At 42.4% G+C, this 13,345-nt stretch overlaps 1 protein-coding gene across 1 annotated transcript in view; it reads left to right on the top strand.

The window, feature by feature from the left end:
- The window catches only part of FGF13 (fibroblast growth factor 13), a 536,870-nt gene that overhangs the window by 57,111 nt on the left and 466,414 nt on the right, over window positions 1–13,345 (top strand). The gene's annotated exons all lie outside the window — the stretch shown is intronic.

Genomic DNA, 13,345 nt, shown 5'->3' on the forward strand with positions numbered 1-13,345 from the left:
CAGGCTGAATTTGTGAAAAGTGTCTTGGAGATCTAGGAAGAAAGCAGGGGTAAAAGATGCCTCTAGGTCAGAGGAGAACAAGGCAAACAGGAGGTAGGGCTTGGGTCTGGGGGTGCCTGGGTCTGGGGGTGAGTGGGACTGAAGTCCAGACAGTGCTCTTTCACATGGGAGCCTTTTTCTCATTCACACCAGGAAGCTGCATATTTGGAAAGACAGTGTGAGGAGGGGATGAGAAGCAAGAGAGAATTTAAGAGTTGGAATTGGATTCAAGTCCCTGCCCCACCCTTACCAGATGTGTGACCTTTCATAACTTCCCTAATCTCTCGGAGCATCAAGTTCATTATCAGCTACAAAAATATTACTGCTATCTCCTTCAGAGGGATTTTATGAAAATGGAAGCAGAGAATTTGTGTCAAGTGCCAGCCATGTATTAAGTGACGGGAGCATTTTGGCTATTAATGTTCTTATTTGAAATCAGAAGAATGTCTACTCAATGATAGCACTGGCTTTAGACTTCAGATCTGGATAAATTTCTCTTTACTAAGAAAGAACTCCTCTCAGTTCAACGACCTGAACGTCGTTTATTTTTAGTTGTGTCTCACTAGGGGAATTCAAAGAATTAACACCAGCCCTGGTTTTATTTATTTATTTATTTTTAGTCCTTGAATGTACTTTATTTTTTTTTTTTTTCAATATCAGGGGAAGATTTTTTTTTCTTTTTTTTGCCATTTATTTTTATTAGTTGGAGGCTAATTACTTTACAATATTGTAGTGGTTTTTTCTGATACATTGACATGAATCAGTCATGGATTTGCATGTGTTCCCCATCCTGAACCCCCCTCCCACCTCCCTCCTCATCCCATCCCTCTGGAGACACAGATGTACACAACAGACTTTTGGACTCTATGGGAGAAGGTGAGGGTGGGATGATCTGAGAGAACAGCATTGAAACATGTATATTATCAAGTGTGAAACAGATTGCCAGCCCTGGTTTTAAAAAAATTAGGAGGAAATATTTCAGATATAAAAATGGTATGAAGAATGATTGAGGGAGGGACTTCCGTGGTTGTGCCGTGGATAAGAACCCATTGAACTTGGGTTCGATCCCTGGTCTGGGAAGATCCCATATACTGAGGGGCAACTAATCCCATGTGCCACAACTACTGAAGCCTGTGTGCTCTAGAGCCCATGCTTCACAACCAGAGAAGCCACTGCAATGAGAAGCCCGAGCACCGCAACTAGAGAAAAGCCCATGCAACAATGACGACTCAGCCCAGCCAAAAGTAAATAAATAAAACCTTTTAAAAAAAGAATATATCCAACTAATAAAAATAAATGAAAAAAAAATATTCAGGTGAACACTGATGGATCCACCATTCAAGGTCACAAATATGACTGATGATACAGTCAAAGCCCCTTGTATATACCTCACTGGTCATATTCCCCTCTCCTCTGCCCAGGATGCTGAATTTGGCATGAAGACTTGCACTCATGTTTTTATGTTGCTATTGCATTTGGAACTATCTAGAAAGAAGATATTTCTTTTTCATTATTTTTACTTTATGTAGACATCCTGTTACTATATTCACTCTTCTGCAGCTCAGTTTTTCCTCCTAACATTTATATTAGTATATGTTTGTTGTGGTACATGAGGTAGGGAAGTAAAACTGTTATTTGTTATGGAGAAGACTGTTACCTTTTCATTGTAAAATAAAAACAGTTAACATTTTTAAAATATGAAGGATATTTGAAATCGACTTTCTATAGGCTCTAGGCAGCAAGTGACTGAGTTTGGGAAATTTGAGCTGATAGACCTCCAGACCAATCATAAGTATAGGGTGCCAATTTATGCATCTTACTGAACCTTGATTGGATGGTGAGGTAGATGAAACCCAGAATTTTGTTTACCCAATACTCACCTGGACTTAGAGACTTGGCATTTTGACTATTAAGTATGAAACTTTCATGAAGAATAGTTGTTTACATGTGATTTTAAATGGAACACCACATCTGTAAACTGTGTTCTCACATTTATTCATTAGAGCGTGAAATAGTATTCTGGTTTTCATTTTGAACTCTTGAGTCTTATGTGTGTGAAGTGTGATGTCTTCTCTTTAAGTGTAATTGCATGGTTTTTGAAAGGATAGATATTTGTAGTTTATATTCTGGTAAAGCAGAATTGTTATTATTTGCAAATGATTACTCCACAGCATTTACACTTTATTGTTTGAGATAACACCTATTTTTTTTAAAGCAGTTTATGATTTGCACATACTAACTTTGTCCCTCACTCTTGCTAAGTGGAATTTGTCTGATTTTATGATTTTGTCTGATGAATGATGCCCTGTTTATCTTCTGGATCAAACGTGTGGCTGATCAGAGCAGATATCACTTAACGGACTCTGAGATGGCCACCTGAGATGCCAGAGACATATGTGGTCAGATGCCAGAAACATAGGTGATCAGAATGTTTATCATTATGTATCATGCATGAGAGGTCACGGCCAATTGAGGTTTTGACTTCTCACCAAGTATTTGGTGTGATCCCTTTGCTGGATGTGACTTATCTGGGATACTGATATTACCTCATCCCTGGGTGAGATGTCCTCATTCTTCAGGTGTTGCCAGCATTTGTATCTCAGATAATGATCATAGAAAGTTGCCCAGAGAGAGATGAGATGATTGACGTTGACTGAGCTGCTACTCTGCTGTAATTAATGCACTGTTGACATACTGGTTTGACGTGTGTGCACGTGAGTGCGTATGTGAGTGTAATTGCTGACTTGACTTTTGCTTCTCTTCATCTTTGCAATTAGAATATATTTTCTCATAATGTTTAGATTAAACCTGCCATTTTCCCGTAAGCATTTTATCATCTGCCAGTTACTCTTCCAGGTACAGAGTGTTTAGAGATGATTTTACCCTCAAAGAGCTCACAGTCCAGTAAGGCAGATAGACTGTACCCTTTGCAAGTTCTTTAACTGAGTTATATCCAGTGTATTAAAGGAACACCAGAGGTGATTGTTGTTCAGTTGCTCAGTTGTGTCTGACTCTTTCCGGCCCCATGGACTGCAGCACACCAGGCTTCCCTGTCCTTCACCATCTCCCGGAGCTTGCTCAAACTCATGTCCATTGAGTTGGTGATGCCATCCAACCATCTTGTCCTCTGTCATCCCCTTCTCGTGTCCTCAGTCTTTCCCAGCATTAGGGTCTTTTCCAATGAGTTGGCTTTTCACATCAGGTGGATAAAGTATTGGAGTTTCAACTTTAGCGTTAGTCTTTTCAATGAATATTCAGGGTTGATTTCCTTTAAGCTTGACTGGTTTGATCTCTTTGCTGTCCAAGGGACTCTCAAGAGTTTTCTCCAACACCAGACAAAGGAAGTGTTAATGTATGAAGGATAATGGCTCAAATGAGCCTTCTCCAAGGAGGTGATATTGGAGATAGGAGTCTTGGTGGATGAGTACGTTTTCAAATTGAAATGCAAGGGCGGGCGTATCACTTGCCAAGGTGCAGAATCAGAAAAGAGGATGGAGTTTGGGAAGCGTGTGTGGGAAGTGGTAAGAGGGAGGCTTGAAATGTAGGCCTGAGTCATATTATAAAGATCGCATGTGCCATCCAGGGGGCTTGGCCGTTTTCTCTTAGGTACTGGAGAATTGGTAGCATTTTCTCCAGGGAAGTGGAATGTTCAGATTGGCTTTTAGGATGAGCTCTCCTGTGGCTCTTTGGAGGAACTCAAGCTGAGTGTGTGGTGGAAGGGGGAGCCTCATTGTGATCTCATCTAATGCAGAGAGCTTGGGGCTACATCAGAAAGACCTGGGTTTGAGTCCTGGTTCTGTTACATAGTAGCTGTGTGACATTGGTCAAAGGATGTAACTTCTCTAGGCTTCAGCTGCTCAGCAGTGAGACAGGATTGACAGTTCCTACCTTTCAGGGCTGTTGTGAGAACTCAGTACCAGACATACACCACCTATATCACATGCTGCTCATGTGGCAGATGCTCAGGAAATGCTTCTTCCCTCCCTATTCTCTTCTTATGTTTGCATTCCTGTCTTTCAAACGATGCCTGAGATAGTCTACTTTCCTCTGAGATTTTCCCAACAGGGTCTTGTTTTCCTCCGATGGCTTTGTGGAGTTTACTTAGTTCACCTAACTTTTGACTCCTCACTTCAGTTTGACATTAAGCAACAGCTTAAGGACTCGGTTCTTTATCCTCACCTTCATTGATTGTGATCCACAAAACTCAGAGGTGTTCGCTTGTGGACTGCAGTGGTGTACCTTATCTGGCCTTAGATTTTAAAGTTTGTTCATGATGAAGATGTACAGTACTGTCTGCCACCAAGACATTGTTTGATGGCTCTATCTATCGTGTAAAATGCTGAATTTAACCAGGAAATGATGTCCCATTGGATCCAAACCATACTTAGCCACTTTCCTAAAGATGCAGTGGTTTACTTGCTATAAATTGTCTGTATGTATAATTTCATTTCAACATTCCTCTTACTGAGAGTCTTTGATGTCCAAGCCTTTGGGCCAAGTGAGGAGTTAGGAGTTGATTGTTATCTGTCTAGTTTATGCCTTTCCAGCACTTGCCTTCTGTGGAGTAAAGAGGTCATCCATCCAGCTATGTGATGGAAAGTGGAATTGATTAAGTGATAAATGAAGGAGCCAATGAGCTAGAAGTGATTGCTGTTGGAAAGCAAAGGAGGGGGGCATTCATCAGGAAGGGATCAGAGAAGTGCTTCCTGGAGGAGGTAGCTTTTGGCCAGAACCAAGGAAGTCAAGTAGGGGCTCTGTAGGTGGAGATGGCAAGGGAAAGGGTCTGATTCCAGGTGGAAGCAACTATGGGAGCAAAGACATGGTATATAGCTGAAGAAGAACTTGTTGTTGATTGTGGCTGGAGGGTAGATGTATTTGGAGACGAGGCTGAACAAATCGGGAAAGGTCCTCGATGGCCTTGACTTCCAGGTTTGGCAGCGTATACCTGACATTGAGGAGTCCTAGTCATTATTTACAAATCATTTTATTGTTTGTTTTTAAATCATGTGCTGGTTGTAGGAAACCTGAAAAATACAGAAACAAATGCAGAAACATGCAAAGAAGACCACATAACTCACACAAGGAAAAAAAAATACTCAATGATTTTGGCGAATTTCTCTTCAGTGTTTAATCTATTCAATGGGGATCACACTGTTTAGAGCTATGTGTGCTGTGCTTAGTCACTTAGTCATGTGCGACTCTTTGCAACCCCATGGACTATAGCCCAGCAGGCTCCTCTGTCCCTGGAGATTCTCTAGGCAAGAATACTGGAGTGGGTTGCCATGCTCTCCTCCAGGGGATCTTCCCAACCCAGGGATCAAACTCTGGTCTCCTGCATTGAAGGCAAATTTTTTACTGTCTGAGCCATCACGGAAGCCCAAGAATACTGACATGGGTAGACTATCCCTTCTCCAGGGGAACTTCCCGAACCGGGAATCGAACCGGGATTACCAGCTGAGTTACCAGGGAAGCCCTTTTAGAGCTAGCTATATTTCTTATATTTTTTTCACCTACCATATTGTGAACATTTTTTGATGTGACTGAAACATCCTTAGCACATCATTTGTCATGACTGCATACTGTTCAATCATAAGGATGTATCAGTATTATATTTTATCTAATCATTCTTCTCTTGTTCACTGTTGAAGAAGTTTATAATTCTCTGTACATGGGCTGTGATGAATGGCCTTGTTAATCTTTGTATTGTCACTGAAGGTCTTGAGGAAAGGGAGTGATATGATCCCATTTAAGTGTTAGGATGATCATTCTGGGGGTACTATCAAAAACAGATTAAAGACATGTGAGAAATTTGAAGCAGGGAGAAAGGGGAAGTGGGAGAACATTTCATTAGTGCAGGTAAGACAAGATGAGAGATACACTAAGCAGGTGGCAATGAGAATGGAGAGGAAGTGACATATGAGAAAGACTCTAGGCAGGCAAATGAACAGGAAGTAGGATTTATTGTTTAGCAAAGTGTAGCATCAGCATCACCATCTTGTGAAAAATGATTCAGAGTCCTCCTCCTCCGGGTTGCTGACTCAAACCTTCTGGGGGTGAGCTCTGATTTCCGAGAGGCTCTCCTGATTATTCTTGTGTGCACTAAAGTTTGAGAACCGACGTCTGTGGGATGTAGGGTTTGAGGGCCTTCCTTTCTTACTGGCCAGAGGCCACTGTCAGTTCCTTGCCACACGGGCCTTCCCAACATGGCTGTTTCCTCAAAGCCAGAAAGGGGGGGAGTGTCTTTGTACAGGCGATGGGATGAATGTGACTTGTGTCCGTGATTGCATTGCACTGGAATGCAATCTATCCTCAAAGGGGTATGGATGGTATGAGGACATGACCTGGAGCCTGGGCCGATGGGAGCCATCTTAGAGTCTGCCCCTTGCAGCCTGTGAGAGGAGCAGAAAAATGGTGACTTCAGTTTCCCATGTGTGACGTTTAAGATCAGAGGTGGATTTATTATGAATGTAAAGAAGTTTTAGCTTTGGGGCCCTGTACTTCCACGGCCCCTTGCAAGGCCATATGGCTCATTTTGTACCCATTATTTCATGTTCTGTTTCTAAAAAGAGTTTCTTGAACTGTATAAACTTCAGGCCTCACAAATCTGCACCTGCTAGTGGGAGAGGTCAGCTTGGCAGTTGGCTGGTTGGGTCTGGAGCTCAGCAGAAAGTTCAGTCAGCGCCCTGAGCATGGGTAACCTAGGGTGAAGCTCTCCATTGCCACCCAGCACAGCAGGTCCCTGGAGCCCTGTTGCAGGTGATGTGTTTGCTCTCATTGGCGAAGACTCTGCTGCCCAGAGCTCACCCTGATGCACAGCCCCTAGCTGGGGCTTGCATAACTTTGGCCTAGCAGCTGTCACCAGGAGATGGTCATTAGCAGGGGTAATCCCTGAATGATTATCTGAAGCACTTTCTGAAGAGTGGAGGGGACCAGTTCCAGAAGACTGGTTTTGTATCAGGTCCAGCATTCTTTGGGAGCTCATGCTAAGCAAGGAGGAGAAAATAGAACTCTCAGGCAGGCATTCACCATGCCCTCTGCTCTCCATCTGTAATCCACTCGGTATCCATTGGCAGGGCAAATGCGCCTCTGAAGACACCGACGTCCAGGCTCCTATGTGGTGGCCAGTAAGAGCCATTGAAAGTTTCTGCTTTTCTTTCTGTTTCCAGGACTTTTCCAAGTTCCTACCCTAGAATAGGGAGTCACAGAGTGCACCGTTATCTGTCATCTCCTGAGATAACTCAATGGAGGACAGCCTGACAAATCACACAAGTTGTTTCCCTACACTGCCATCCAAATGCTGGGGAGTTGGGAGATTCTTTGCCTCGGGTGGGGAGTTGAGGAGCTTTTCATCTAGTAGGTTCTTCTTGGGCATCACTGATCTGCCAGGATCCTCCATAGAGACTCAGAACTGAACTAGATTCTAAAGTATCTCCAGCACTGGGTCCCAACATGTGAGCCCTGAACCCTGAGAACGTGGGGGTAGCATTCATTGTTCAGATACTGAATATGCACAGCTAGTATTAGCTATAGACTAAATGATTAACATGGTTCGTATCTGTGCTTGTGCTTATCAATGACTGTGCTTACTGCTGTGATGGCAAGTTATGAACATGGGCTTTGAAATATGCTTAGTTTGAGATCCTCCATCTAAAACACACAAACTATGTGATGTGTGATGATGCTGGACATATTGGTTAATTTCTCCCAACTTCAGCTTTGTTATCTGGAAAATGGACGTATAACGGTGTATACTGCCGAAGGTGGTTGTCAGGCTTACGTTAGATATTCCCCCAAAGGGCTTAGAACACTGCCTGGTGTGAAGTAAGTGCCGTATGTATTAACTTTTATTGTTAATAAAAGGCAAATTAAAAGAATTACTGAATGCAGTCTAGCTGTTTCTGGTTCAGTGTTTTTTCAGTCAAAAGATATTGAAAGTCCAACTGCTGTTATGCTCCTTAAATGAGTACTGAGCTGGGAATGGATGGAGCCTGGGGCTCCTAACTACAGTTGCCTCATAATTTTTGCTATTGTGGATCCTATTTCTTTGTCTCTTAAAGCCTTGGTTAATGACAATAAATTGGAAATTTTGCTGTTCTGTTCAGGGCCTATTGTTATTTAGTAGCCATCCTGTGATATTGGGGCACTGTCTAATTAACAAGTAGTGATTGTCTGGGCATTCTCCCAGAGCTCATTCTTTGAGAAGAGCCCTTGTTCATGATCTCTTGTTTCCATGGTCATGTTGTAGATTCATCCAGCCCTTTCCTCAGACAATGGATATGTTGTCCTGGATACCTCTCTGTTGCTGATTTGGGGTTGGTAAATTCATTTCTTCATTGATGGTTTTGGAGTGGTTGAGTTATTGCAACCTTTGTCAGCAGCACAAAATGTTCTGAATAGAAAAATCTCATGGTGACTCTAAGCAGGACTATTTTTGGTCCCCTTGTCTATTCCTGCACATGGGCTCTTTTCTGCATAGCCAGAAGCCCATTTCAATAGTGGTTGCCCTAAGAAGTCCTCTTGTTACCAGGAGTCAAGGTCATACCAACCAAAGATAGTCAAGGGGCAGCAGATCTTAGGTAAAATGAGAAGACCTTTTCTGTGTCAGTCTTACCTTAAGGTGGTTCCTGTGCACATTTTTTAGGACTATTGTAGTGCATTAGTATTGGAATAGGAAATGGCAACCCACTCCAGTATTCTTGCCTGTGAAATCCCATGGACAGAGGAGACTGGAGGGCTGCAGTCCATGGGGTTGCAAAGCTGGACACGACTTAGCAACTTACCACAACAAATGAGTATAAAAAATTTGGTGACTTGAAACAACAGAAGTTTATTGTTGCATGGTTCTGGAAGCCAAAAGTCTAAAATCAAAATGCTGGTAAGGCTGTGCTCCATTTGAAGACTCTGGGAAGAATCCTTGCTTGCATCATTTAGCCTCTGGTGTGGCTGGCAATCCTTGGCATTCCAAACTAGGATCCTGTCTTCCCAAGGCTTCCTCCTCAGTGTGTCTGGGTGTCCCGTCTTTCTCTGTGTCCAAATTTTTCTCTTGTTTTAAGGATACCAGTTATTGGGTTAGGGCCCCCCTTAATGCACTATGAGCTCTTCTCTTCTTACCTTGATTACACCTGCAAAGACTCTTTGCAAATAAGATCATGTCCACTGGTCCTGAGGTGTCTTAGTGTGCTCAGGCTGCCCTAACAGAATAACATAGACTGGTGGCTTAACAACAAGCATTTATTTCTCATGGTTCTGGAGGTTGGCAGTCTGAGATCAGGGTGTCATCATGGTCAGGTTCTTGATTAGGGCTTTCCTTGTGCTTTATAGGTGGCCATAGTACTTGGTAAAGATGTTGGCAGTTGCGGTTGAAAAAGCTCATGTGGCAACAGTACATGGAGGCAAATTCCTATAAAATCAGAGGGAGCAGGGAAAGTGGAAGCCAAGTTTGGTCCTGCCAATTGTTGGGGTTCTTGGCTGAATCGGGGAGGGAGGGAGATTGCTAATTGACTGCCAGGAGCCCTGACAGGCTCCCAATGTCTCTTCTACCCATTGTAGGTCAAGCTAATCAATATTTTTCTGAGCTATTAACTTGAACTAGGCCATGGAGAGTCATTGACCAGAAGAGTAGGTACCATCCCTATAGAGCTCATGGTTACTTGACGGCTAAACAATGTTAGACATGGACTTCTGTGGTGGTCCAGTGATTAAAACTTGGCACTTTCACTGCAGAGGGCATGGGTTTGATCCGTGGTCAGGGAACTAAATCCCTCAAGCCACGTGGTGTGAACAATAACAACAACAAAAAAGAATAACAAATGCTAGCCACAGTTGTCTGTCTGAGGGCTGTGAGGAAAGGACACAACAGTGGGCAAAGGTCGAGGAGCTGAGACCCAAAAGATGAGTAGAGTGATCCAGAAAAGGAGAGTGGATAGGGGATGGGTTCCAGTGTTCCCTCCGACAAAGGGAAGCTTTCATGAGCAAGGCAGCACTATGTGGCAAGAATGGAGAGAAACCCAGTTTAGTGAAAGCACAAGATAATGGGAAGGGGGCATTGTCAATAGCTTTGGGAGCTTTCTTTCAGGGATTTGAATATTTTTCCCCTCTGACCAGTGAGAAGTCATTTCCAGGGCGGTCTGGGCATGGAGTAAGTGCTTAGGGTAGGGACTCCGACGCATTAATGAGAATGAGCAGAGCTTTATTCTGGATAAATAAGGCTTTATTCTGGATAAAGGCTTCAGGGTGTTTCCATCTGGGTTCAGCTCCCTTTCCTGTTCTTTCCCCTCTGTCTGTATTAGTTTGGAATTAGCCCCAGCCTCTGTCTCAGACCTAGGAGCTAGAGCGTTCCTCTTATAGTTCGCGGGTTTTAGCCTGTGGTGCAAGGCCTTTGTCTTGTGAGTGTGTGTATAGGTACCTGTGTGCTGGCCCCGACAGGAGCACTTACAACCGGGCATTGTTTTTTAACTGAATTGACCCAGTAATTGCTCTAGGGCCTCCTCCGTTTTTTATAATAGTTCACCTGGGCTTAGAGTTTCTGTGGATCTGCTTTTACCTTCTACATATGATTTGAGCTCTGGTTTCCTCTTTTCTTGTGGATCTGATTCCACATGCTTTCCATCTTCAGGGAATTGGTCAAATTCTGATACACAGAGCATTTTTCTGTTTCCCAACTTTATAGATGGTGTTGCAACTAATTCCTGTTAAGGCAATGGAGATTAGTTTATCTCAGTGTTTTTCAAGCCTTTGCTTTTACATTATTACTCCCCTAAAAATCCTTTATAGCAAGGGTTCTCAAACTCTGGGATCTAATGCCTGGTGATCTGAGGTGGAGTTTATGTAATAATAGTAGAAATAAAGTGCATAACAAATAAAAAGGACTTCCTAGGTGGCCTAGATGGTAAAGAATCTGCCTGCAATACAGGAGACCCTGGTTTGTTTGATCCCTGGGTTGGGAAGATCCCCCGAAAGAGGAAATGGCAATCCACTCCAGTATTCTTGCCTGGAGAATCTCCATGGACAGAGGAGCCTGGAAGGATACGGTCCACAGCGTCACAAGGAGTCAGCCATGACTTTGCGACTGGAAAACAGCTGCAGATGGACTTGGCCTACATTGTGGCCTATGTGAGGGCTAGATCCAAAAGGAAGAAAGAACATGAGCTATTTAATAAGAATCCCAAGCCACCACCTCCAAAATAAGTCTTCTTCTCTATGGGAACCCCAGGGAGGACGTTAGTGTGGATAGCTGAGTTTGAGTGCTTGCCATTTAGATATCAAATTTCTTTAAAAATTTTAATTGAAGTATAGTTGATTTACAGTGTTGTATTATTTACTGTTGAATAGCAAAGTGATTTAGTTATATATATATATACATATATATATATGTATATACATATATATAAACAGTATTATTTTAAAATATTCTTTTCCATTATAGTTTATCACAGGATGTTGAATATAGTTCCCTGTGCTATACAGTATGTCCTTGTTGTTGTTCCATTCTATATGTAATAGTTTGCATCTGGTAGCCCGAACCTTACATTCCATCCCTCCCTCAACCCCCTCCCCCTGGCAACCACCAGTCTGTTCTCTCTGTCCGTGATTCTGTTTCTAGTTCATATAAATAAATTCATTTGTATCATATTTTAGATTCCATGTAAAAGGGATATCATATATTTGTCTTTGCCTGACTTACTTCACGTAGTATGATCATTTCTAGGTCCATCCATGTTGGTACAAATGGCATTGTTTCATGTCTTTATGACTGAGTAATATTCCATTTGGATATATGTGCTTCATCTTCTTTATCCATTCATCTGTTGATGAACATTTAGGTTGTGTACCTGTCTTGGCTATTGTAAATAGTGTGGTAACAAAATAATTTTAATGTGAAATGTTTGAGTAGATATCTTTCTGAAGTGTCCACCTTGCTGCTTTGTTTTTTTGAAGGAAATATTGCTGAATGTAAACTACCTTTTTTGGAAGACTCAAAACCTTACTAATGAGAATCAAATTTTCAGGTGTGGGGAACATTTTGGATTTCACCAGTAGCTTAGAGGTAAAGATGTAATACAGAAGATACAGGAGACCCAGGTTCCATCCCTAGGTCAGGAAGATCCTCTGGAAGAGGAAATGGCTACCCACTTCCATATTCTTGAGCTTTCCTGGTGACTCAGATGGTAAAGAATCTGCCTGCCAACGCAGGGGATGCGGGTTCAATCCCTTGGTCGGGAAGATCCCCTGGAGAAGGAAATGGCAACCCACTCCAGTATTCTTGCCCGGAGAATCCCACAGACAGAGGAGCCTTGTGGGCTACAGTCCATGGGGTTGCAAAGAGTCAGACATGACAGAGCGACTGAGGAGCATTTTATCATGCACCAAGTGACTGATCTGAGACTACTCTTTGAGTTCTTGGGCTGATGTTTCTGAGTTTTGTTTTGCTTTTTAGTCCCCTTTCCTGGTAGGGAAGTTGCTCCCTGTCACTTTGAGTTGTTAGTGGTGTGCTCTTGGTACTTGGTCGCCTGCCTCCCTCTTGATGGTTCTCAGACGTTCATATGGGAGTTGATTGTCCACCCTTTATTAACTTTCTGGAAAGTAGGAAAAAGGAAGTTCTCCGTGTGGAGTTGAGGAGCTGTTTTGTGAATAAATTTCTAGAACTTTGCATCTGTGTGTGTGTGAGCATTCCCTTGGTGCTCTAAGAGACCTCTTTTGCCCCTCTTCCTGTTATCACCTGAGTTCTGGATATGAAAAATGCACAGATCACTTTTGCGCTGGATAAACAAGGAGTTGATGTTGTGTTCTCAGAAGGGTTTGGGGAAAGTGTTCATATGAAGATGTTTCTCTGTGTCTCAGTGGATTGTCTCAGATTACTTTTGTGGGGACTCACACTTGAATCAGGGGCTACATTTTTCCAATTCATAAAGAAAGTAACCCATGGGAGATCCAGGTTGTTTTGTACATGATGACCTGTACCTGATCAAATAATCTTATCAAGTAGCATTATCTAACAGTGTTTCTAAGATGTGTAATTAACATTGGTTTGGAAAATGTAATTATTTGAATAGGAATTTTGACCCAGATACTTAGCTGCTATTCTTAGGACATTTTAAACTTAAACACACTTTGCTTTCACCAAACATACTGACCAGATATAATATTAGTAGCTCTTATAAGTGTGAGCACATAAAGTTTCCAGCGTTTGTAAGGTGTCCTTGTATATTGACCCTGTGTCCATTTAGCAAAGTATTCTCAATGTAACACACCATGTGGTCACCTTTTTGATGCCAATTCCATGTTTTTAATTTAATTTTTAAGTGTT

The sequence above is a fragment of the Muntiacus reevesi genome, chromosome X, assembly GCF_963930625.1.
Source record: "Muntiacus reevesi chromosome X, mMunRee1.1, whole genome shotgun sequence".
NCBI classification, from domain to species: domain Eukaryota; kingdom Metazoa; phylum Chordata; class Mammalia; order Artiodactyla; family Cervidae; genus Muntiacus; species Muntiacus reevesi.